Source organism: Xyrauchen texanus, chromosome 18 (assembly GCF_025860055.1).
Source record: "Xyrauchen texanus isolate HMW12.3.18 chromosome 18, RBS_HiC_50CHRs, whole genome shotgun sequence".
NCBI lineage: Eukaryota > Metazoa > Chordata > Actinopteri > Cypriniformes > Catostomidae > Xyrauchen > Xyrauchen texanus.
Window position 1 is genome coordinate 9,984,808 of NC_068293.1, and position 24,607 is coordinate 10,009,414.

Consider the following 24,607-nt stretch of genomic DNA (forward strand, 5'->3'; position numbering starts at 1 on the left):
GTCATTGAAATTACACAGGCAGTGAGGTCTGCACATCAAGCCTTGTGACAGAGCTCAGCCTAAACCCTCTGAAAGCCTGAGGACTTCATTGTATTGGAAAACACACTTTGCCATCCTCAAGGGGTGCTGCTCTTTCACACTTGAGGGAAAACTGAGTGAGTCGTCCACGTAAATTGTTAGAGGTAGATTGCAAAGGGAGGGAGCTTTTCTCATGTTTCATTTATGAAGCTCCAATATATTTCCCTCTGCTGGCGTTCTTGCCAGTGACCTTATCATCCAAAATAAAAAAAAATGTAAAAGGCTGACCAGTCAGGCCAATTAAGATTCAGTCATTCTAAGGAGCTTGTGCTTGTTGCCAAGCAACCTATTAATCCCCAGTTTGAAAAAGTGTCAGATTTGTGGCAGGTACATGTGTAAATATGCTAGGTTTGAAGCACAGAATGACGTGGTGGCGAGGAAAACCACCCCTCCTCCCAACGATCAGGTGCTCTGTCTTACCACGGCTGATGTGAGGAAAACTCTACATAGAGTCAACCCACGGAAGGCTGCTGGACCAGACAACATTCCTGGCAGAGTGCTCAGAGGATGTGCAGACCAGCAGGCAGATGTTCTTACCGACATCTTCAACATCTCTCTGAGCAGCGCCGTCATTCCAACGTGCTTCAAGGCCACCACCATCGACCCCATGCCAAATAAATCTTCAGAGTCCTGCCTCAATGACTTCTGTCCTGTCGCACTCACACCCATCATCATGCATTAAGACCCAGCTGCCCCCTCACTTGACCCACTGCAGTTCGCATATTGTCCAAACAGTTCAACAGACGACGCCAGACGACGCCACCACCCTCTATCTGGCCCTCACCCACCTAGATAAAAAGGACTCATACGTTCAAATGCTGTTCATAGACTTCAGCTCAGTATTCAACACAATAATTCCTCAGCACCTGATTGGAAAGCTGAACCTGCTGGGCCTGGACACCTCCCTCTGCAACTGGATCCTGGACTTCCTGACTGGGAGACCTCAGTCAGTCTGGATCGGTAACAGCATCTCCACCACCACCACCACACTGAGCACTGGGGCCCCCAGGGCTGTGTGCTCAGTCCACTGCTGGTCACTCTGCTGACTCACGACTGTGCAGCAATGTACAGCTCGAACCACATCATTAAGGTGGGTCTCATCAGCAAAAATGACGAGTCAGCATACAGAGAGGAGGTGCAGTGGCTAACGGACTGGTTTAGAGCCAACAACCTGTCTCTGAATGTGGACAAAACAACAGAGATGGTTGTTGACTTTAGGAGAGCACTGAACATCGACGGCTCTTCTGTGGAGATCGTCAAAAGCACCAAATTCCTTGGTGTTCACCTGGCGGAGAACCTCACCTGGTCCCTCAACACCAGCTCTATTACCAAGAAAGCCCAGCAACGTCTCTACTTTCTTCGAAGTCTGAGGAAAGCACATCTCCCACCCCCCATCCTCACTACATTCTATAGGGGGACTATTGAGAGCATCCTGAGCAGCTGCATCACTGCCTGGTTTGGGACTTGCACCGTTTCGGACCACAAAGCCCTGCAGAGGATAGTGAGGACAGCTGAGAAGATCATCACTGGGGGAACGCATATTTGCGCAGCCGCTGGGGCCAGCTGTGTGCCAGCGCGCCTGTCCCGAGGGGGCACCCATCAGGGAATACCAGAGCGGGCAGTGGGAGGATTCCTGAGAAGTGAACCGGTCTACCTGTGTTTTGCCAAATCAAATAAGCTGGACCACCTGGGGGTGGAGTCTCCACTCTCCGCTAAGCGTTTCCTGCAATGACAGCACGTCCGCTGTGGCATTGAGGTTGCCCGGGATATGAGTGGCCCGCAGTGACCTCAGCCACTGCTGACTCCAGAGGAGGAGATGGTGGGCAATTTGCGAAATGCGATGAGCATACGCTGCCTTGCCGATTTATATATGATACTGTCACGGTAAAGTAGGACCGGACCAACACATGCTTGCCCTGGATCAATGGCAATAGCCTCCACAGGGCGAGCAGTACAGCCAGCAACTCTATGCAGTTGATGTGCCAACACAGTCGCAACTTTCGTGAAGACACGAGGGGACAGGGACAGGCCAAAGGGGAGGACCTTGTACTGATATGCCTGGCTGTCAAAAGCAAACCACAGGAAGGGTCTGTGTCGAGGTAGAACAAAGATGTGAAAGTATGCATCCTTCAGGTCTATCGCCGCAAAACAATCTTGATGTGGGACTCATGTCAAAATGTGTTTCTGCATCAGCATCTTGAACGGGAGTCTGTGTAAGGCCCGGTTCAGAAATTGCAGGTCCACGATTGGCCGTAACCCACCGCCTTTCTTTGGCACTATGAAGTAAGGGCTGTAGAACCCTTTCCCTGGAGAACTGAATCGCGTAGCCGAGTCGGATGGACCTGGCCAGCCACCGCGACGTGTTGGAAAGCGTTAGCCATGCATCCAAGCTCCAGACGAGGGGCACTAAGGGGACGATCACGTCTGACATACCTGGAGGCGGGGCCTCACAGCGGAGGGGAGCAGGCGAGGTGGCTGCGCTGAGGGAAACCTCGAAGCACTTACCTTGCTCTGCGTACCCAGTATAGGGCAGGTTTGAGGCTGAGGAGGAGGACCTCTTGGGGTCGGCCTTGAGACTCGTCACAACCGGCTGGTTGTAGGTCTGGCGCATACGGGCGCATGAAAGTGAGGGGACTGCATTCACGGGGCCCTGGCTGCGCGTGCTCAGTGTTTGGTTGCCGTAACGACGGCAATCGTGAACACTGATTATGTTACCCAAGGAGTGAGGAAACCGCATCTCTTTTTGACAATGTGGGTACCGCAGACCGTTCAGGGTGCGGCGAACAAAAGAGAAAAGGAAACAAAGGATTTACCTCCCGGCCCTCCAGCGGGGGATGGAGTGGTCCGAATACCAGCTCCATAGCTGACGTCTCGCATCCTGGGTCGTCCATCTCAGGGGCACTTAGGAGCTTCCGGGTCCTTGTGCCGGCCCGAGAGACGGGGGGCCCTACGTTGGCGCTGAGAACTGGGCACAGGTTGAGGCAGAGCCACCTGGGCTTTTGCCGCCACAGGGGGACATCCTTGGTGAGCAGACTGGGTGTGGGATCTTGAGCCACGCCAGGGCAAGATGTGCTGGATGGCCTTCATCTTCTTCTTCACCGCGAGAACGACGGTGTTGCCGAAAAGTCTGATCTACAAAAAGGGGCGTGTTGAGGAAGCCGGCTTTGTCGGTTGAGAAAGCCGGCTTTGTCGGCTCTAATAGAGAAAATCTACTCCTTAGCAGGAATATACACTCTTTTAATGCTGTCGAAGCGCCCAGGGGCGAAATCTGCACTCGTTGTACAGAAGGAGAGAAAGCCGCTGAAAATGCGCCATATATTCAACAGCATACGCTTCATAAGAGGTGAATGGAACAGCAGTAGTATTCAGTTCGCTGATAGTACAACCGCTTGGCTCCGAAGAGAAAATATGAATGGAGTGGGCATTCCAGATCCTTTTATGCCCATATGTCTGGGGGAGTGGCATGCAAATACCACTTGCCAATTCTCATTGGCCTTTTCTCAAAAAAAGGGAGATGTTCGGGGTCTCAATAGCGACCCCTAGTGTCACTTCATCGACACAATGTCGAGTGAGTGACAGAAGGGGAATATAGGATTTATAATGAAAAACTAGCCCTGCAGTCCACATCCATGGTATTTGTGTTTAATAGCATGCCATTTTGCAATAGATCACTCAATTGTTTAAAATGGCATATCAGATGAAATTAGACACTCTAAACTTTGGACTCAAACAGGTTCCAATATAAAAACTTAATTAGGTTTCTTACCAGATGTAGTTTTGTTGCCGTTTCTCCCAAAGACAAACTTCACTGAGATTGGCGCCACGCTGTTTTGTAACATGACTCTGTGTGTCAACAGTCTAATGACAGCCCAGAGTGGCCTTAGTCTCAAGTTAAGTCTCATGAGCCAAATAAATTACTTGAGGTTAATTTAGTAAGTCAAGATCTACTCTAGCAGGACAATTAAATATTGTCTTTCTCTCTCATTTATTAAATTCAGACTGCACGATCACAACTCAACTAAAACAATTTTTTGCAGTATTATTTTAGACATTGTTGGAATATTTTAGAACAATGTTTCATCCACATCAGCGAAAGAATGCTGACGTTCAAGATTTGATATCATTAACGAATGTAATAAAAAAAATTGAGCCAGTTCTGAATAAGAACTTTTGTATGGGCTGACTGATGTGATGCAGTGTTGTGTAAAGCTTTATGTGTGCCAAACCCCAGTGCCAGCCTTCAGACCTGAGCAATTTTCCCTCTCAGTAATGGAGAAAGCAACGCTAGAGCTTCAATCTACAGATGACTCATTTTGTTCTCTTTTAGTTATTCTTCTAGCCCTTTCAGATTACATCGATTCCTGAAGCAATCTAGGTAAGAGAAATGGCACAGAGATGAGATTTTGACCATGAGATGCCGCCTACTCAAATAAATCAGTGCTGACTGTGTCTGTTTTATTAGAGAGTTCAATGCAAAAGGCTGCCTCTGTTTACCGAAGGCATAGCCAGAGATTCACTTCTGATCATTTAACTGGAAGAGAAAGGCAGGCCGGTACATTCTTTCTGCTTACTGGCCATTAATGTCTAGAGAAATCCTATCATCAAACATGGAGTTCTGTGCTTTGGAGCTGTGGGCTATTCACAGACCTGTCTTCATCACCTCCCCATCAGCTGCAGCAGCTAAGTGGAGGATGGTGTTGGATGGTAGATCAGAAACATGGTTCTTAACTGGTTTTGCTTAAGGGTACAACATCATAAAAAAAATATTTATTGTACAAACGTCTTTAAAATCATTTATCTTTTATTAATTTCACCATGAACTGCTTGGGCCCAACATACTGTAATGCAAAATTATTAACATGACTATGGCTGACTAGCAAGATCAACAGTTTTGTTTTTTAAATGTGTTAAATGACACAAAATGCCATGTAGTCAGCACAAAGCATGAAATGTAGTCGATCATATTTTCTATCGCATAGAAAATTTTGTTCTTGGTTTTTGAAGATGAGGGCTTCTCATGCAACCTGTAAGTATCTGCCCAATTAGTCTAGTTTCAACCAAGTGACAAATACATTTAAATATGCAGAAATTCTGTTTGATGAGACATACAGCTTTTGACATCAACAAAAGATTTCTTTAATAATAATTGGCCTATGTATTTTGCTGTCCTGGTAATCTGTTTACACAGGATGCAAGCAGTGTGACGCCATGTACAGCATTTTTTTTTTAGAATCTTTACTACTTAGCACCTAGAATACATGGCCTTAAAGTGATAGTTCACCCAAAAATTTAAATTCTCTCATCATTTACTCACCCTCATGCCATTCCATATGTGTATGACTTTCTTTTTAAACAGAACGCAAATTATGATTTTTAGAAGAATATTTCAACTCTGTAGGTCCATCCAATGCAAGTGAATGGGTGCCAAAATGTTGACGCTCCAAAAAGCACATAATGTCAGCATAAAAGTAATCCATATGCCCCCAGTTGTTAAATCCATATCTTCAGATGTGATATGATAGGTGTGGGTGAGAAACAGATATTTAAGTCCTTTTTTGTTAGAAATGATACTCCCTGCCCAGTAGGGGGTAATATGCTTGAAGAATGTGAATCACCAAAAAACACAAGAAGAAGAATGTGAAAATTAAATTGCAAACTGACTGAGCAGGGAGGAGAATTTATAGTAAAAAAGAAAAAAAAAAAGGACTTAAAAATGTATCTGTTTCTCACCCACCCCTTTCATATCACTGCTTAAGACATGGATTAAACCACTGGAATTTCATGGTTCAAAATTTTGACAATTGGAACCCATTCACTTGCATTGTATGGACCAAAAGGGCTGAGATATTCTTCTAAAAATCTTAATTTGTGTTCTGCTGAAAATGAAAGTCATACACACATCTGGGATGGCACGAGGGAGTAATTATGGTAGTTTTAATTTTTGGTGGAACTATCCCTTTAAATCGTTAAAGCGTAAAGTGGCATAACATCCGTTGTGTCCGGTATATACAGGGTGAAACTATCCACAACTATGTCAGTGTATTTTATGATTTATGATTAGCATTGCTTTTTTCCTGAGTCATCAACCCTCTTAGAACAGACTTGAGTCCCACCAACTGAGAACCAAAGTACCTAAAGGGGGGATGCAAACGACACGATCCCATTGTACATACTTAACGTGTTGCGTTACTATGGCGGTATCAAACCTTTGTGCTCAAGTGGGCAATACAGTTACCTACAAATGTCTGTGCAGTTAATCTGGATGTGTTTTTCTTCAGGTGGCCAGCTATAATCAAATGTATAAAATTATCTTCAAAACGTTTCTCCACTATGACAGCCATTGACCTGAAGTGTTTACGCTAATTCCCACTAAAGCACACTTTACAGCAATGCTGTGAACACGCACACACTTGTGTTGCTTTATGAAATGCGATTTGAAACATTTCGGAATGCAACAAGTGACATCAAGCTTACCAAAACAGAAGCATTTGCATTCATGCATGAGCAAGTTTCGAGTCTTAGGTGGGCACATGACTGTGGTGGTCTAGTGCTTCTTATATCTCCATTGTCTCCCCTCCCCCACTTTCACAAGCGTTTGTCATTGAACAGGAGAGAGGCAGAGGAAATGAAAGTCATCTTTGAAGGGATGTTCAGTATCTCAGGATATCAGTGCATCATCCACTGATCCACCATGTGTGAATTAATTCATCAATTGAGCATACAGGAGGGGGATGGTGCATCTGAATCACACCTGTTCTTCTCTTAGTTCATTTAAGGGACAGAAAAACACTTATTCATCTACAGATCAATCAGCCTCTTTGCTTTGAAAACACTTGGTCCAGGTGTGTTGGACTGAGACCCCATGTCACATTTGAGAGAGTATTTCAAAGCTGAGACAAGTCGAGGTGTATTGGCTTTCAGAGGGAGCTTTCAGTGCCAAGATACTGTATAATAATCTCACATATGATGACATTATGATGAGCAGTAATGAAGAAATGAACTCAAAGAACAAAAAGAGTTCAAAACAAACAAAAGATTCAGTAACATATACAAAAATCAGACATAAAATCTGACAACAACAGTATCATAAATGTAGCTTATTTAGCTGAAATCATGCTAAAAACTATTTTTCAGGCTAGTTCCAGCTAATACGCATGCACATTCTCAAATAAAAAACTGGCAATACTTCTATAAAAAAGATGTTTATCTCTTTTAACTGAAAATCAGGATTGCATTTATACAGCCTGCATATTGAGTGTTGCAATGTCTCTCATTTATTTTTCTATGAGAAAACCATCTCCTCATAAACTGTCTATGCATCTCCGGACTCCCCATTAATGAAGACAAGATGCTATTTCACTTTGCTTTGTATCTTCCAGATCAGCTCTTAACAGGTTATTTCAATTGTGTTGAGAGCTCCCAAGTCTGGAGTAAACCCAAGACCTAATGTAAAACAAGGCAATAGTGCACTATGATACTCTCTGCTTGAGAGAGATACGATCTTATTCAATCTATGCATGTCCAATGATGCACTGCAAGGCCAGGACACTAGCTACCATAACAAAAGTGAGGAGGACTTTGTATTGCAAATGAAGCTGGAGAAATGTAACATGGACTAAAAATAATTTTCTCATCTCAGCACAGATTCACACAGAGTATTTTTTCTGTAGCAGTCTACGATGTGGAAAACAAAAGATTTTCTAGAGCTGTAGCAATACAATCACATATCAATATATCGCCATGATAAGCGCTAACTTCGGTGATCGGTATTTCTCAGAGCGTTCAGAACCACTTCTATGAGGTGCGACAGAGATGTAAACTGAATCTGCATAATTTACACTTCAGTCGCGAACATGCCGGGTCTCTTTCTCGCACGTTTCAATCGTGATATAATTATGATATCGTGATGGGTCATGATATATATAATCGTGACATGTGTATCGTGATATGCATCATGTGGTGAGGTTGCTGCCGATTTTCAAAATCAAATGTTAGTTGGTTGCCAGAACGAGTTGACCAATCAGTGTTAAGGAAGCGCTGTATAATTAGGCTGTTTTCATGTTACCTTGAACGAAATCGCATCATCTCCTAGGGACCGCACCAGTTGCCCTGGTTGGTGAAGCATCAGGGTTTCCCCGGTGCTATGTTGCGCTTTAGTCTTAGCGTACAATTCTAGATAAAGTAATATTTATGTGCGTAGTGCCAGCTCTCGGAGCAAAACAATACATTCCCTGCAGAGCTTTTCATGTGGCATGAATCATAAAATTTGACTGAATAATATTTTGGGAAATGAGAGTTTAAGAGAGTTATGCCTATTTCATTGAATACTCAACCTATGGGAACTAGGGATGGGCGATACCACTTATTTTCTTTTCGAGCCGATACCAAGTACTTTTAGGCCAGTATCGCCTATATCATTACCAATACGATACCTCTAATAAATGTAATTTTTACGAATTCTTTGGATAGAAGTAGTAGCTTAAATTATGACTTACATTTGTTTACATTTATAGGCCTAAGCAGAAAACTATTATTCTGCTTTGTTTACCTTTTAAAAATTATTAAGAATAAGCAACATATAAAACCTTCAAATTAACCATAGATATTATTAAATGGTTACTAAAACCACGTTACAATATGGATACTAAAGTAATGCTGTAGCAAAACCATGGTTACTGACAAAATTAAATAAAAATTAAAAAACATGGTTTCTACGGTCACGGTTAATACAATATTACTACAGTAAATCCATGGGTAGTCATGAGGGTATCTTTTATTAACTAGGATTAAAGATCATTATCAATGTTTTAACACCTCTGAATTTAAATAAGCCCGTTAAAATGGTCACACAAGCCCATTATAATACATGTCATGTCTAGGTTTGTCATTACTTGGTGTGAATAACTCCAGATGCTGTTTTTCTGTCATTACCTCAGGAAAGCACTGCTTCCTCTTTGAACGAGCGCTATGACTGATAAGACTTATATAGGGAAATATTTAATATACTGCAACTTTAATTGGTGTTATTTTAGTGCTTTCAAAGCATCTTTATACTGTGGAATATTTTGTTTGGAAAATTAATTTTATTAAAATATTATTGTTAAAAAATTGTTGCATTTTGACAGGAAAATAAGTTCTGTATACAGTATATAGTCCAATTAAAGCACTTTTATAATTTACGATTAACAAAGAATAATTATGCGATTGATCATGATTAATTATTTTAATTGACTGACAGCACTAATATGTACAACAACCAAATGAGATTGACATACCCAACAGAGACAGTTAACCCCCATTTCTGTTGGTGTGTTTGGAGGCAAAGATTTGTTTGTCAATGATAATCTCTTTCTCTCCCTGGCCCCAGGCTGGTAACGAGAAGATAGAGGGTCTGATTCTTATATCTAGCACCCCTGTCAGTGAGAGACAAGTAAATATACCCCTTATGGCAAAGTAACATAAGTGATGTCATGCAGCACTGACAAAAAAAAAAAAACATTATTATTCCACTGCAGTTGCCAAAACCTTAACTTTCTAATTGACATGAAAACCCAAGGGAGACGGTGGAAAGAATCATCTATTTTATCTGTTCTACAGTCAACAGTTTACAGGGAAATTGCAGGAATTAAATAACACTGTAAAAGCTACCCATGGACAATTAATTTTAGCAGTGTAAATACCACAAAAGCTCATTGAATAGATGGTAAATACAGTTAATTATTGTAAATAAGTCTCTTAAAAAGAAAAACAATTCCCACCACATTAAATTAGCATTAAAGACCCCATGAAATAAACATTGGGTTTTTGTTGCTTTTAGTCCATGTCTATTAGATTTGAAGTCATCTATATGCTGGTGTACTCCTAAAAGTTGAAAAAAATCAACCTTTAACACATGTATGCATACAAATTGTACAGTCTTTTCAGGAAAAATGGACCAAAAATATTGATGACAGGTCAAATGCTCACTAGAATGAGAATGTAGCCAAAGAAAAGCCTATTGTCTATTTTAAAAAAGGATCTACTAATATGTACACTGTATGAGTACTTCAGTATGTCCTGCCCAAACGTCCTGTTTCAACAGGAAATACGTCAACACAGAAGAGAGAAAACTACACACCACAAGCATTATGACGCGTTCTAGAGTGCATGAAAGTTTGAGAGACAACAGTTTAATTTGTGTATTCGTCTATAGCCCTCACTGAAGTGCCCCCTTGTGCCTTCTACTAACCCAACCATGTTTATTCAGACATCTGAGAGGCAGCCAATTGCATTTCCTGCTCACTTTTCTTCAAAGGATCTCCATATAAATTAAATTATAACTTGATTTGATGCCAAGCTTTACTGCAGGGCTCACACACCCCTCCTCCATAGGATAATGCAGCTTTTTGTGGCAGAAATATAAATTCCAGAAAAAAATAATATCCCAACATCAAAGCAAGCTTTTGTATTTGCTGCTTTGAGATGCAGTGAGATTCAGACATCAAAACTGTGCTTCATCGAGAGCAGTCATGATCATGTGTTATAATACAGAGGAACTACAATGCGATCGTTCTAATAATGGCTAGCATATTTAAACTAAGTAGACAGTGGGTACGGGGGTCAGCCGAGGAAAACTGTGCCATTATTGCCACAGTGTCCTTGTGACAGGGCGGAGGGCGGGGCCGGGGCGTGATTATATCCACCCGGTCCCTTATCAGGCTAATTAAGCCTCTGACAGAGATAAAGGCCGACTGCGGAAGGTGGTACGGCGAGAGAGAGATTGTTTATGGTCAGTTGACCGTCATGTGTGTGTTTGTGTCTTTTGTTTAAGTTTTTCATTAAACTATTATTTATATTGTCAAGCCGGTTATCGCCTCCTCCTTTCCCTTATATTCCCTTTACAGTCCTATATCTAAGTGAAAGCATGACATAAAATATGAGTGGTGGAAAGATTTAGCAGTTTGTTTTTTAGCACGTACATACAAAGGGATGGCGTGCCTATCCACTTTGTCTTTGCATCCTCAGCCTATTAAGAATAGATCAGCATGCAGCACAGAGTGCTGGTAACTGTAATTTTCTGCAGTTGAGCTTTACAGTTTATTATCTATTTGCCGGTCCGTGCAGAGCTACCAGTAACAGTTAATGAGAAAACAGGCTGTAAAAGAAACTGTGCCATATATCTGCAAAGCACCAAGTGAGTAATTGGATATTCTTTCGATCAATGGAAAGCAAGACTAGGCCATCAGTGATACATTTCATTCTTGAAGAAGATTCAACTATTTAAAAAACAGAACTCATGGAAAATGCCATTTTGATTATTGATGCTAATTTAATTTGAAATGGAAGATTTTAGTAAAGGCATTTTTTTATATTATGACTGAATTTTAAACAAGATGAGTGAGTGCATTTCTAGGACTCTCTAAATCTCTGTAATGCTTTCAAATCAAAACTGTAATATTGGCATAATGCTATTAAGTCATCACAAAGTCATTCTTTGTTTTGTTGCTTTCATAAATCTGCCATGAAGTCAAAACAGATGGTAATGTTTTTTTCTGATTACCGTGAATTAAACAATGCAATATAAAGTGCAAAAACACATGCAATCTTTTTTAGCCATGTGTTCAATGAGGGGGTACAAATGTGTGGTATAGAGAATATGCAGTGCATATGGGCCCACGACCAATAGGGGCTCCTGGAGAGTTTAATTTAGGTAAATAATTAATAAAGTTATTAAAATAAATAAGATGAGAATAAAAAAGTGCATACAAAAGTATGATTTACGGGGACTGCATTGCACACAGTTTTAGTCAGTCCTGCATGACACCCTAGTAGTAATCTCACAGTAAAGGAAGCCCATTTTTTGTAGAACCACTAATATCGACCAAGAGGAGGTTACCCCATGTGACTCTACCCTCCCTAGCAACCGGGCTATTTTGGTTGCTTAGCACACCCTGGATTCGAACTCGCTACTCTAGGGGTGGTGGTCAGCGTCAATACTCACTGAGCCACCCAGGCTCCCTGTGTGCGTGAAAATCCCAGGAGAAGAAGGTGAACGGGTGTTCCTAATAAAGTGCTCAGTGAGTGAAATTGAGCTGCTTTGTCTGCAAAAGAGTTTGGTGGTGTGTAAGCTACATTTAAAAACGTTTGGTACAAAATGTTAACATTAATTTGACATACAATAGATGTTTCTTAAACAGCACCTTTAAAAGAAAGGCACAACTAATGCTGTCAGAACTGTAGACTGAAAAAGGGCTACTTAAAACAGCTTACTCAATCATCCTTAGAAAACATCTGTTTCATTTCTCATCTCTCTCTTCCTCTAGAGCTCCATTTGGGATGTATAAGGGATTTCTAGAGCAATTTAGTTCTATTCCAATTTATTCTATCTTTCACTGTAAATAATACCTTGCATCAGACGACATCAAATTTAAGAGTTATACTTGTAAAGTTAACGTTTATTTATATTTGAATCTGAATGAAATCTAATTCTACACTGAGACCTACTATTAAGTCAGCTGAAAAAAGCATGCATGCTGTTGTACTACAGATGCATGAGTTGTGTTGATTGTTTAGAGGAGAAAATAATGCCTTTTAAGCAAATTGCATTTTAGAAAAGCCACTGAAAGGTTTGTCATGTAGACGTTGGATAGCGCAAATTATTCTAATGAGTAGTCTACAAGAAAACATTCGCCACAGTTCAAATTATTAATGACTTCAGTAGTTTTTTTATAAACTTTGTGTCACATTTTTTATTATTAAAGAATTAAAATGATACTTAACAACCTGAGAAATTAAAAAAAAATTCATCTTTCATTTTCTCAGAATGTGGATCTTGTAGCATTCTCCAGCAAGCAGAACTCTCTCCATGGTGCTGAAGCGGTTGTCCAGGTGACATGTTATTAAGGGCACCGGCCAAGAAGCTGTTTTTAAAGAGCAACTAAACCATATGACGCTCGTGAAGTCCCAATGATACATAAAACTGCTGGTAACATTGAAATGAAACGACGTTCAACACTCACGTTCTCAAAGCAGAATTTGAAGTAATGGGATAGCCTTCGTCTCTTGTCTTCAGCCCGTTTCAAAACATCGTCCAGCTGAGAAACTAGTTGTTTTTGACCGTCTATCGCTTTTGAGCCAGCTTTCATCACGTTAAACACGTTAAAATATCTCCTTCATATAGTGGATTATTTTTATATTCTTTTCTAGTGTAAACTCTGAATCCACAACAACAGTTTAGCGTTGAACTTTCAAACACTGACTTTAAACATATTATTCTAATATTCTATCAGTCTCAACAAGTATTTCAACAAGTATTATATTAATGCCGGCAGGGTATTCTGTTTGGAAAATTATAATAAAAATAGCCTAAGTAAAATGTGTCACAGCGCTCACAGATGTTACTGATGCTTCGATACGGGGAATCGTTGTGATGGTGTTCAGTCTGATGAAATGATGAAGGACGTACAAAAGGAGCGAATACACAGAACAGCAACACTGAAGAATGAATGAAAGGCTCTTACCGTTTTGATTCAAGCCTATTCCTATCCTCGATGTGAAACGGCGCTGTGATCTTCCACAATAGGCGTGAATGGAGCAGAATGGCGAAAAGCTGCACGTCAGTGCTGGTGCATCTGACAGCACATCTGCTGTTTCCACGCGCTTAGTACGAGAGACTGAGGCGCGCGCGACACGGATCAGCGTGCACGAGTCTCCAAATAAGGTACAAAACGCACTTCTGTGCATTCTAATAAAACCGATGTGCAAACACATTTGAGACTGGCAAATAATCTTACATTATGATTTAAGTTTTATATAGGCTACGACATGTGTTATGGAACAGGATATTGCATTAACAAATATGCACTGCATGACAAGATTTATGAGTGTTGAGTGTGAAAATGTCATAAAAAAAAAAACAAATTACATACAAAATGACAAAAAGTTACATTAAAACACAGAAAAGTCTATATAATCCAATTAACCCAAGAGTAGGTCTATTTTTTTTTTTTTTTTTTTTTTTTAAGGATTACTTTTAAAGGTATAAATTATCTGATTTTGGTTAAATACATTTAGACACGAGTATCTACTTAAGATTTAGTTAAGCAATGTTTTAATAAAATGTTTACTTTTGCTGTACTTGATCTTATCTAAGCATATTCAGCGAGATTCACAGAGCACAATAATGCCAGACAAATAGGCATAAATCAGATTAGATCATATGAGATGTGGTTACAGTGCATATTTCAGAGCAGAGTAAGTGCACTGATCAGAGTAAAAGTAAAATGATCTGGTAATTGTACTCCCTCTGTTGGCCACTGAGGACACATAAGCTGCAGGCTATGTGCAAAATGCAAGTTATCATCAAAAGATGAATTCATCACCATGATGTGTCAATTTGGAAGGGTGTAAAGAAGTACATAACTGGTCAGACTGATATTGACATTATTAATACTATTATATTTATATATGTAATAAGGTGTATTCAAGGATGTTATTTTGTAGTGCAGTTACAGAGCTGGCATCCCCATCCATTGGCTAAACGTTTTATCACACTCTTTAGTGAATATTTCTCTGAGTGGGGTCATTTATGAAGATCATTGAATAATTGATGAATCTTATTGAACATTGCCTATAGAAAAACATATTGATAATTTAACTGTAACACTGTAAAAAAATTTCCTGTAAAATAACAGTAAAGAGCTGGCAGCAGAGACGCCAGCAGTATACCGTTATTTTTATGGTATTCATACGTAAAATGACTTTACGGTAGTAGTCTGTAAACCAGAAAAACTGTATATTTCTGTATTTCTATAATTTACAGTAAAGAGCTGGCAGCAAAGACGCCAGCAATATACAGTTATTTTACAGTAGTAGTCTGTAAACCAGAAATACAGTATATTTCTGTAGTCACACTGTTAAATTATTTCACAGTCTAATACAGTAAAAAAATAAATGCAGCATATTTCTGTGATAATTTGGAAATTACAATAATATTGTTTAGGTTGTTACTTTAACGTCTCACAGTATACATGTGTAGACAGGCACAATAGATAATACAATAACTAAATGTATTAATTTATTCAATATTGATTGCAATGAACTATTCTCAGGCCTATAGACAGTTTCTTAAGATATGCATTATTGTGAATATTATGCAAAATAAGCAATACAAACTTCAAAATCAAAAACCTTTATTTCAAAGAGCAATGTCAATATTAAAATCAATACAAAAAAATGGAAAAAAATAAAATAAACCCTGTTGGACGACGCTGAGAAGAGATTTCTAGTAGCAAACAGAAACAGCCTAGTAGTGTCTGCTTTAGACTATGGCAATAAACTTAAGGACTATTTAAGGAACATTAAAGGAACACTCCACTTTTTTTTGGAAATAGGCTCATTTTCCAACTAGAATTCTAGTTCTAGAATTAATCAGTTGAGTTTTACCGTTTTTGAATCCATTCAGCCGATCTCCGGGTCTGGCGGTAGCACTTTTAGCATAGCTTAGCATTGATCATTGAATCTGATTAGACCGTTAGCATCTCTCTCAAAAAAATGACCAAAGAGTTTTGATATTGTTCCTATTTAAAACGTGACTCTTCTGTAGTTACATCGTGTACTAAGACAGACGGAAAATGAAAAGTTGCGATTCTCTAGGCCGATATGGCTAGGAAGGAACTATAATCTCTTTCCTGCGTAACAATCAATGAACTTTGCTGCCATACCATGGGTGAGCAGGCACAATGTTATTACGCAGCGCCTGAAAATAGTCCCCAGCTATAACTTCCAACGTGACCGGCACTAATTTTCAATCGTGGCGTAATATCATTGCACCTGCTGCACCCATGGTACTGCAGCAAAGTTCCTTGATTGTTACGCAGGAACGAGATTATAGTTCCTAGCCATATCGGTCATTTTTTTGAGAGAGATGTTAACGGTCTAATAAGATTCAATGATCAATGCTAAGCTATGCTAAAAGTGCTATCGCCAGACCCGGAGATCGGCAGAATGGATTCAAAAACAGTAAAACTCAACTGATTAACTCTTAAAGTTAATGTAAGGTAGGCACCTTTTTGATTACATGAGTAAGAACATACAGCATCCAAGCATCTTTGGCAGATTCCCAGGGGGGGGGGGGGATCCCACAGGCACATGTTTTTCCTCTTAAAATAGTCCTCTGAGTTAGATTACAATTTCCTCAAAAGTCAATTTAAAAGATTTACATATATATTCTGCAATGTATTCTCTGCTGTCTGTAAAAATATACTTTCATTATAACATTTTGAACATACGCAGAATTGGCAACATTTCGAAAACAAACTTGAGAACATTTTGAAAATGTACATTAAGGCCATTTGAAACTATTATAGTACAGTAGAACATTTTGACAATATGCATAATATGCATACATAAAAACATTTAGGGATGAAACTGTAAGGTAGGCACCTGTGCCACTGCGAGCTAGACTTGCAGGTAAATTCTTAATAAAATTGTCATGTGAGGTAGGCTTGTGTTTTTACCTCTTAAAATGGTCCTGGTGAGGTAGGCTTGTGTTTTTACCTCTTAAAATAGTCCTGTGAGGTAGGCTTGTGTTTTTACCTCTTAAAATAGTCCTGTGAGGTAGGCTTGTGTTTTTACCTCATAAAATAGTCCTGTGAGGTAGGCGTGTGTTTATACGTCTTAGTACTTGTGGATCCAGGAGAGATGACCATCACTTTGGTAGCCGCTGCTCCTCTCTGCAGCATTATTCCAGTGTTGCCACTGTCAAACAACAACAAACAATCATTATCATAATAATAAATAAACTATACAATCAGGAATGTACAGTATCCTGATACACTCCAAGCTAATGTTTATAAAGTAATAATACCAGTTCTCTTGTGGCTTAATGTGGCAATGCCAGACTGTCAAAACAAAGAGCGTGAGATTAAAGAGAGCTCACCGATCTATATGAAGTTCCATTCAAAGTCAAGGAGATTCTTCAGTAGCATGGCGACGTGTGTATTGACTGCAGAAGACTTCTTCTGGACGATCACACCTTTCTTCTTGGAGACAACCTTGCCCCTTTTGGCCTTTGTCCCTCTCTCTGGATTTATACCAATGAAGCACCTGAAATCAAAATAGTCTAAGATCAGAGTGGGGTTGCAACAACATACTGTTTTGTGTACATTCAATTAAATGCAATGAATTGTTTTTGTTTTGTCTTTCTTCATTGCACAAATAGAGTTGACTTGAATGACATATAGAAGTGACATCAAATGGAATTATGATAAAGCCTATAGTACAACAAAATACTGTGTGTGTGTGTGTGTGTGTGTGTGTGTGTGTGTGTGTGTGTGTGTGTGTGTGTGTGTGTGTGTGTGTGTGTGTGTTGTGGCTTGAAATGTACAGTACTAATACCATTTTATGCGTGTTGTGGCTTGAAATGTAATACCATTTTATGCAAACAATACAAACACATTAATTTAATTGTATATATCCATATAATGATGACAAGGAATGAAGGGGTTTTACCTCTGAATGAATTCCAGAGTGCAGGCTGCCTCATCTTGATATTGAAGGTTGAATATGTAGTAGATTGCAAACACAGCAGCAAGTCCCGTTGCAAATGTTGGTGTGATGCCCTCAGAGATTACACGGCCCTCTAAGGTGATCATCCAACCTTTAATTGTGACTTGCCCTGTTGCACCTGAAACTTCAAGTCATAGCAACATGAGAATGCATGTTACCTTGTATAAACATTTGTAAACTCAAGATGAATGGCCGCTATGATATATAATGTGTCTATCAATTAATCTAAATGAAATGTATACCAGGAAGTATCAGGCGAGGACTTGCAGGAAGACTGAGAGTTGTCTCAACGTCAGCTGCAGTGGCAGACACCTTTAGGGAACAAATACATTATGCTTACCATAATAACATTTTTAAGAAGAAAAATTATAAAAAGGTCAATAATTAGTAAATACGAGGTGAGAGTAACCTAGAGGCAAATGAGATAGGCTTCTGTCTACCTACAGTCAAACTGCTAAATAGATTTGGCATTCAAAATTTAAAGGGTAACAATTTTATTTTTACAGGTCTTGGGGAGTTCTACTGTAAATGTCTAAAAATTAGTATGAACCCTTTTGTGGTTCCAGAGGAAACTGCACATAATCTAATAAATTGCCTCAAGTAATGTCACTCAGTGGTCAAGTTGCATTGTGGATAATGTAGGCACCAGCTTTTGAAAAGGAAGAAGAATATTTGGAATAAAAAAAATTATATTTCTGTTTCTGCTGTATTGATTTGATCATTTGCTTTTAAAACGTTCAACAGTGTCATAGTAGGACAAAGGAGACAAGTGAAATACTTTTTAAAACCTTGCACCTACTTTACCCATAATGCAATTTAGCAACTGTGTGACAACATTGAGGAAATATATCAGCTTAAATGCAGCTTCCTCTGAGCCACAAAATAATATACACTACTGTTTTCACATAATGTAGTAGTACTCCCCAAAACTAGTACACAAATTAGGTGTCTGGACACTGAAGACTGGTTAAGTCACCCTTTAAAACACAGGGTTAGAAAGAAAAAATAAAACTTACATCTGTAAGAAGGATCAGCCCGGTTAGGTCCTCTCCAAAGTGTGCCATGAGCAGCTGAACAACACGAAGTGCCATCTCATTATCTTCACCATTAGAGAGGATATCCTTGACATCTTTGTTGGTAGGTTTTCCCCTGAAGTATTCTGTGATGGCTCTTCCACATTCCTCCATACTGAGTTCCAAGCTACGAAGCACATTGATGTCTGTGAGCAACTCAACATGTGCATTTATATACCTTGGCGTGAAAAGAAAAGGCCATTTGCTTTTCACATCTTCAATGTCAGGTGGTGGAAGTGTATTTATATGGCGACATCGTAGAGAGAATATGATCTCCATTAGATTTTTAACTTCTGCTCTTTCTGCTCCACCTGCACCCTCCTGTCTATAAATCTCCTCCAGTCTCTGGCGGTGCTGCTCCACAGTGTCGTCAGTTTCTTCTGGGGGTAGCTCTGGCTGAAATCGTGTACATCCATATGTGTCAGTTGGACCCCTCTTGCCTGTAGAGGATCGGTGGCATGAGAAGCTTCCGTCACGGTTCACATTCTCAATGCGGTTTTTCACTTGAATCAAAAGTGATGTATAACCTCCACACAGAAGTGACCCATCTGGTGCAATATCAGCAAAACTCTTTGGATACTGCCTGATGATATTTCGAACCACAGTTAGGCACTGTGCGCGAGTGGGGTTAGCTTCATACCTTCTCATTTCACCACGAGTACTCGTACCATCTGGTGTCGCTCCACTGGTTTAGGTCTCTTGCCATCTGCAATTGCAGAACGAATTTCCTGTGGCATTTGTTCCCAAGGGACCTGGAATGTTTCTGGCCATGTTTTCAGTATCTGAGATGTGGAAGGTCTGTTGCTTGGCTCGCTGTTTCTTGTCTGGCTTGAACATGATGAAATGGCCGAGGAGCTAGAATTAGGCGGAGTGCATAATGTTGGTGATGAAGACCTAGACACCGATCGATCACTACTCGTCAGTGGTGACGAAGTTGGAATGACTTGAAGATCCAATGTAACTGTCTCGGTTTCTAAAAAACAAAAAAACAAAAAGAATTAGGGCACATAACTAATAAGCTATATCAGAGTCACTGCAGAGATTTGGCCAAAAGTCTACTTAACTTTCCTTATTAGGCATATTTGAAAAGTTTAAAGGTGCATTATGTAGTTTTAGAAAAAAGAAATTCCACAACTGCATAAACAAGAGAATTTGACAAGAGAATGCCACACTAAATTAACCATACATTACCTAATTTGAATGCATCCAGGAGTTTTCTGCACTGGATAACAGGTAACAAATCAGCAATGTCTTCCTGTTGTACATATTCTAAGTCTTCTTTTGACTCCATGCCGGAGCTCTGAAGTTTCGATACTATTTGCAACTGGGTCTCCTCAGACAGATTTGGCAAGGTCTTGCAGATTATCTCTTTGATCTCTTCACTCATGTTCGCCATCATTCTGGACTAGAGGGAAAGAATGGTGAAGAATGATCAGTGGTGTGCCATGGAGAGTGTACTCAGGCAAGGGATAGTAATCTAGCAGATTCTCCTGATTAATACAACAGTAGCTTCTCTGCATCAGTGTGAGGCTGTAAACACCCATGTCAGGAATACGCAGGGCATGATACTTTTCAGCAATAAAATATATTGCTGAATCCTTATGAACGAGAACCACTTTGATTTTTCCAGTGACAAGCCCCTCATCATCATCAATCACAATGAGCATGTTCTTTTTGTATTTTGTCCCCTTCACAGTCACTTCATTGGCTATCAGAGTGTTTGTGGACTTAAAATTGTGATGTGCAACTGCTTCTATGATTACATCATTGTAGTCATCTGAGAAAAACTGTGTGCCCCTCTCCACTGAAACACCTGGAGGGAAGAAGGTGCCAGCACTCAGAAAGGCCTGCAGAAGCTGATGTCTCTCTGCAAGAGTAGAACATGGATTCTTAAAGCTGCGCAATTTTCTCATACACTGCTTAAAATATGTGTGTTTGCTCTCGAATCTTAAAGTCCACAGGCGAATAAGTGGCCCAAACTGGATAATGAGCTCAGGATAATGACTGACATAATGATGTTTGGGCTTCAGTGGGTTGTCAGGAAAGGTTTGTATTCGGCAATGCAAATATTCATCAATCAGAACTCTTAGGTAGGCTATCTGGCCATTTGAAATTGCAGGTGCACAAATGAGGTCCACAACTTCTCTAAGTTGCAAAACCAACTGCCATACTTTGTCACGTGGATATTTTACTTTGTCTCCGATCAAAACGGGCAACATTCTCAGCAAACACCAATTCTGCACAGCATGTCCCCCAAGATTTACACCCTCTGGATTAACCTCACACGGTTTGTCATTAGCATCCCTACCAAGATACTTGAACTGATTTATTCGTCGATTCAACTCAAGATAGTTAAACATTTTATCCACCTTAACAAGATGGTTAATGTACAGTGCCAGATCAGAGGATACAATACCTTCAAAAAGATTGTGGCCAAGACATGGAGGCAACCCTGGCTGACATACATGGAAGTATTTGAGCGTATTGAACACAGAGTCAAATTTAACACCTCCACTAGATGTAGACTGTCCTTCACTGCTCTGAACATGACCACTGTATGACTGCACTGTGCGTTTTGTGCCCTGGATAAGAGGATCTGCATGGAATGCTTCTCTGCTGATATCACAATATCTGCAGAAGTGTGAACTCCTGCTGAAGTTCTCCACAAAGCCTCCTATGTTATGTGAGCCTAGGTTGTCGCCTGCAATGGCACACAAAGTTCCCTTGTAGACCTTTCCATCAAACAGGGTAACACCATTGAGCTCAAGATCTTTAAGGTCATTGACGAGGGTGCCCCTAACCAAGTCTTGACCAAAATACTTAAAATCATGTTCTTTACAGAGAAGAACAAGTTGCATTTGATCAGTGCTGGATCTGTTGTGTGGTATTAAATCTGCAAGAGTTAGATACACTGCAAGTATCTTGTGTTTTTTCTTTCCAGATCCCAGTGGGTTTACCACTTCAAATGCATCCTGATACAGGATCAAGCTCAGTGATGAGCTCTCCGTCTGGAAGAGAACATTCTCAGCCATATTTTTGCCATCCCACACATCCTTAAGAATATCCTTAGAACCAATACTGGAGTGTACTTGCTTATATTGTTCCTGCACTGATTGGCAATGGAATAGAGAATCAATTGTCTGTTTAATAGGAACATAATGGGCAAAACACTCTTTGCCTGCCTCATTCTGACCTAGACAGATCTGAACTGGCTCAACATAGTTGAAGCTGTTCTTGAAAACTGTTTTTCTTTTCTGATCAGTTTTCAGTGGCTGAGTGTTGCAGGTCCTAAAGAGATCCTCAGTTTTCATGACTTCAATCACATTGTTTGTGTTAGGTTCAGAAATCCCAAGTGTTATCAACTTCTCTTTTAGTTTGAAAAGCAAATGTGACTGGCTTATATCATGTATTTCCTGAAAATCTTCAATAATTGTTTGGATGACAGAGGATGGAAGCAAACACTTTGCTTGCAATTTCAAATAAAAAAGGGCTACATTTTTAAAGAACTGTGATTCATCAGCAATTTCTGGGAAATCTCTTGTTCATCACCTGCATCACTGGGAGGCTCAATCTGCATATCAGACTGATCTTGTTCACTCTCATGGGAAACACCAGGATTCACAACGGACTCAGCCAAATTTTCCTCAGTACCATTTTTATGTTTCCGACTCATGTGTGATGTGAATGTTGATAAAACTGTAAAGCTCTTGCTACAGTGTCTATAAGGACAAGCGACTGTTTTCCCCTCTCTAATGTGTGTTTTCAAATGAGAGTAAAATGCAGTCAAAGTCTCACACCTTGCACTGCAGATATTAACATGACATGTTAGTTCAACACCAGACAAAGTAGGCATAACTACACGTTTGTTATGTCTGTAAGTGTGACACTTAAACGTTGAAAAGTTTTGAAAAGTCTGACTGCAATCTGGCAAAACACACTTAAAAGTTAAATTAGGTGTATTTTTATGAATTCTCATGTGCCTTACGTATGTCACTATTGTGGCACAGTTATGACAACAGATCTGACAGGGGAACATTTTGTTACTGCCTGATTAGTCTTGATTATGGCTGGCTGTTTTTGACACCGTATCAGTCTTCACGGAGAAATGTTTAATCTTAACCAAGTTGCAATGTTAAGATTGTGAAAGAAAAGCCACAGATGATGCAAAACGGTTTGACAAAGCCTATACTGTTGGGAGAAGTAGGCTGTGTGAGACGCACAGCGACAGATAAATAAACAAAATGCATTCACAAAGTCCAGAAAGGCAATATTTTCACATCAATTTTCCGTTTAAACAGAAAAATGCAAAGCCTTGAGGATTCAAGTGTCTCTCTGAACTAACCGAACTACAATTAGCTTAATTTTCTTGTTAAATGTTTGTAAAACACACTACATTAAAAGTCGACACAAAATAAAACTCACCAAAACCATCTCGGTTATAGCCGATCAATGTAGGCTAATTATTCCAGTACAATGATATTTTCCTGCTGCCTCCATCTGCCGATTGCCTCTCTTACCAATTAACAAGTGTTGTTCCTCGGATGCAAACGTTTGGCTTATGTTACCAAAATTAAACAAAAAACCACCCAAAAGTAATATTGTTTTGGTCATTCAAATCTAACCCTCACTGATAAATGACAAATCCCTAGCTAGACAAGCTCCTGAGCATCAGTTTGATATCAAACATTCTTGACAATATGAATAAGATTTTAATTACCGTTTAATTTGTAGATGCAAGACCCGATGAATGTTGTTGATGAAGAACACTCGATGATGTGTTGCATGCATGTCATCTAAATTGTGCGTCCTCTTCTGGAAAATCTCCTATCCAAATAATGGTTCCTGAAATCCCGCAGGAGTTGATGGCAAATTATTTCTGTATTTTATAAAGAAAATTTACCAAAACAAAAGTAGTAGCCTCAATGTAAAAGACTGACGTTGTATCAAACTTCTGACCATGCTCCAAATTCCCCAGTCAATCAGTTTCTAAAAAATACTGTAGTTTCCTGTAATTTAAAACATCAGCATACTGTTTAAGCCTCTGTCCTGTTGCTCCAAGTTAAGCAGCCCATAATGCATTGCTAACTACAGTACTAAACTGTTTAACATGAAAACAGTATTTTAGTGTTGAAAATTGGCTGTAAATTTACAGCAATTGCTTACATTGTGGGGAATGTTGTCACATTATGGGATGCATTCTTGTAATGGGAACCTGCTTTTTATAAAATACTATTGTGACAGGGCGGAGGGCGGGGCAGGGTCGTAATTTTACACACCCGGCCCCTTATTAGGCTAATCAAGCCTCCCTAAAGTCCGACTGCAGACGGTGGTAAGACAGAGAGAGAGCATTTACGGGCAGCTTTCCATCCTATGTGTGTGTGTTTGTGTCTTTTAGTTTTAGTTATTTATTAAAATTGTATTTATATTGTCAAGCTGGTTCTCACCTCCTCCTTTCCATTGAACTGCTTTACAATTATCTAAAGTATAATAATTTCATCTCTCAAAGTATACATTTTGTTTCTGGCACCATTCGGAGTAAATTTACATTTACTGCATTTACAGAAATACTCAAACCATCCCATCTGGTACCAAATCACATGGTCCAAATCACTGAGATCACCTTTTTCCCCATTCTGATGGTTAATGTGAACATTAACTGAAGCTCCTATCTGCTTGATTTTATGCACTGCACTGCTGCCACACGATTGGCTGATTAGATAATCGTATGGATGTTTGTTGGTGCCTGACCAGCTGGTTTGAGTATTTCTGTAACTGCTGATCTCCTGGGATTTTCACACACAACAGTCTATTTGCTCTGAATGGTGCCAAAAACAAAAAACATCCAGTAAGTGGCAGTTCTGTGGACGGAAATGCCTTGTTTTTGAGAGAGGTCAACAGAGAATGGCCAG

The 24,607-nt window shown here is 39.8% G+C and overlaps 1 protein-coding gene across 2 annotated transcripts in view; it reads right to left on the reverse strand.

Annotated features, from left to right (window-relative positions):
* LOC127659108 (ecto-NOX disulfide-thiol exchanger 1-like) overlaps window positions 1-13,704 on the reverse strand; it is a 159,084-nt gene extending 145,380 nt beyond the window's left edge. For both annotated transcript variants that reach the window (XM_052148761.1, XM_052148760.1), the window contains exon 1: window positions 13,578-13,704. The gene's annotated coding sequence lies outside the window, so the exon portion shown is untranslated. The remainder of the gene's footprint in view (window positions 1-13,577) is intronic.
* Window positions 13,705-24,607: the final 10,903 nt, after the last annotated feature.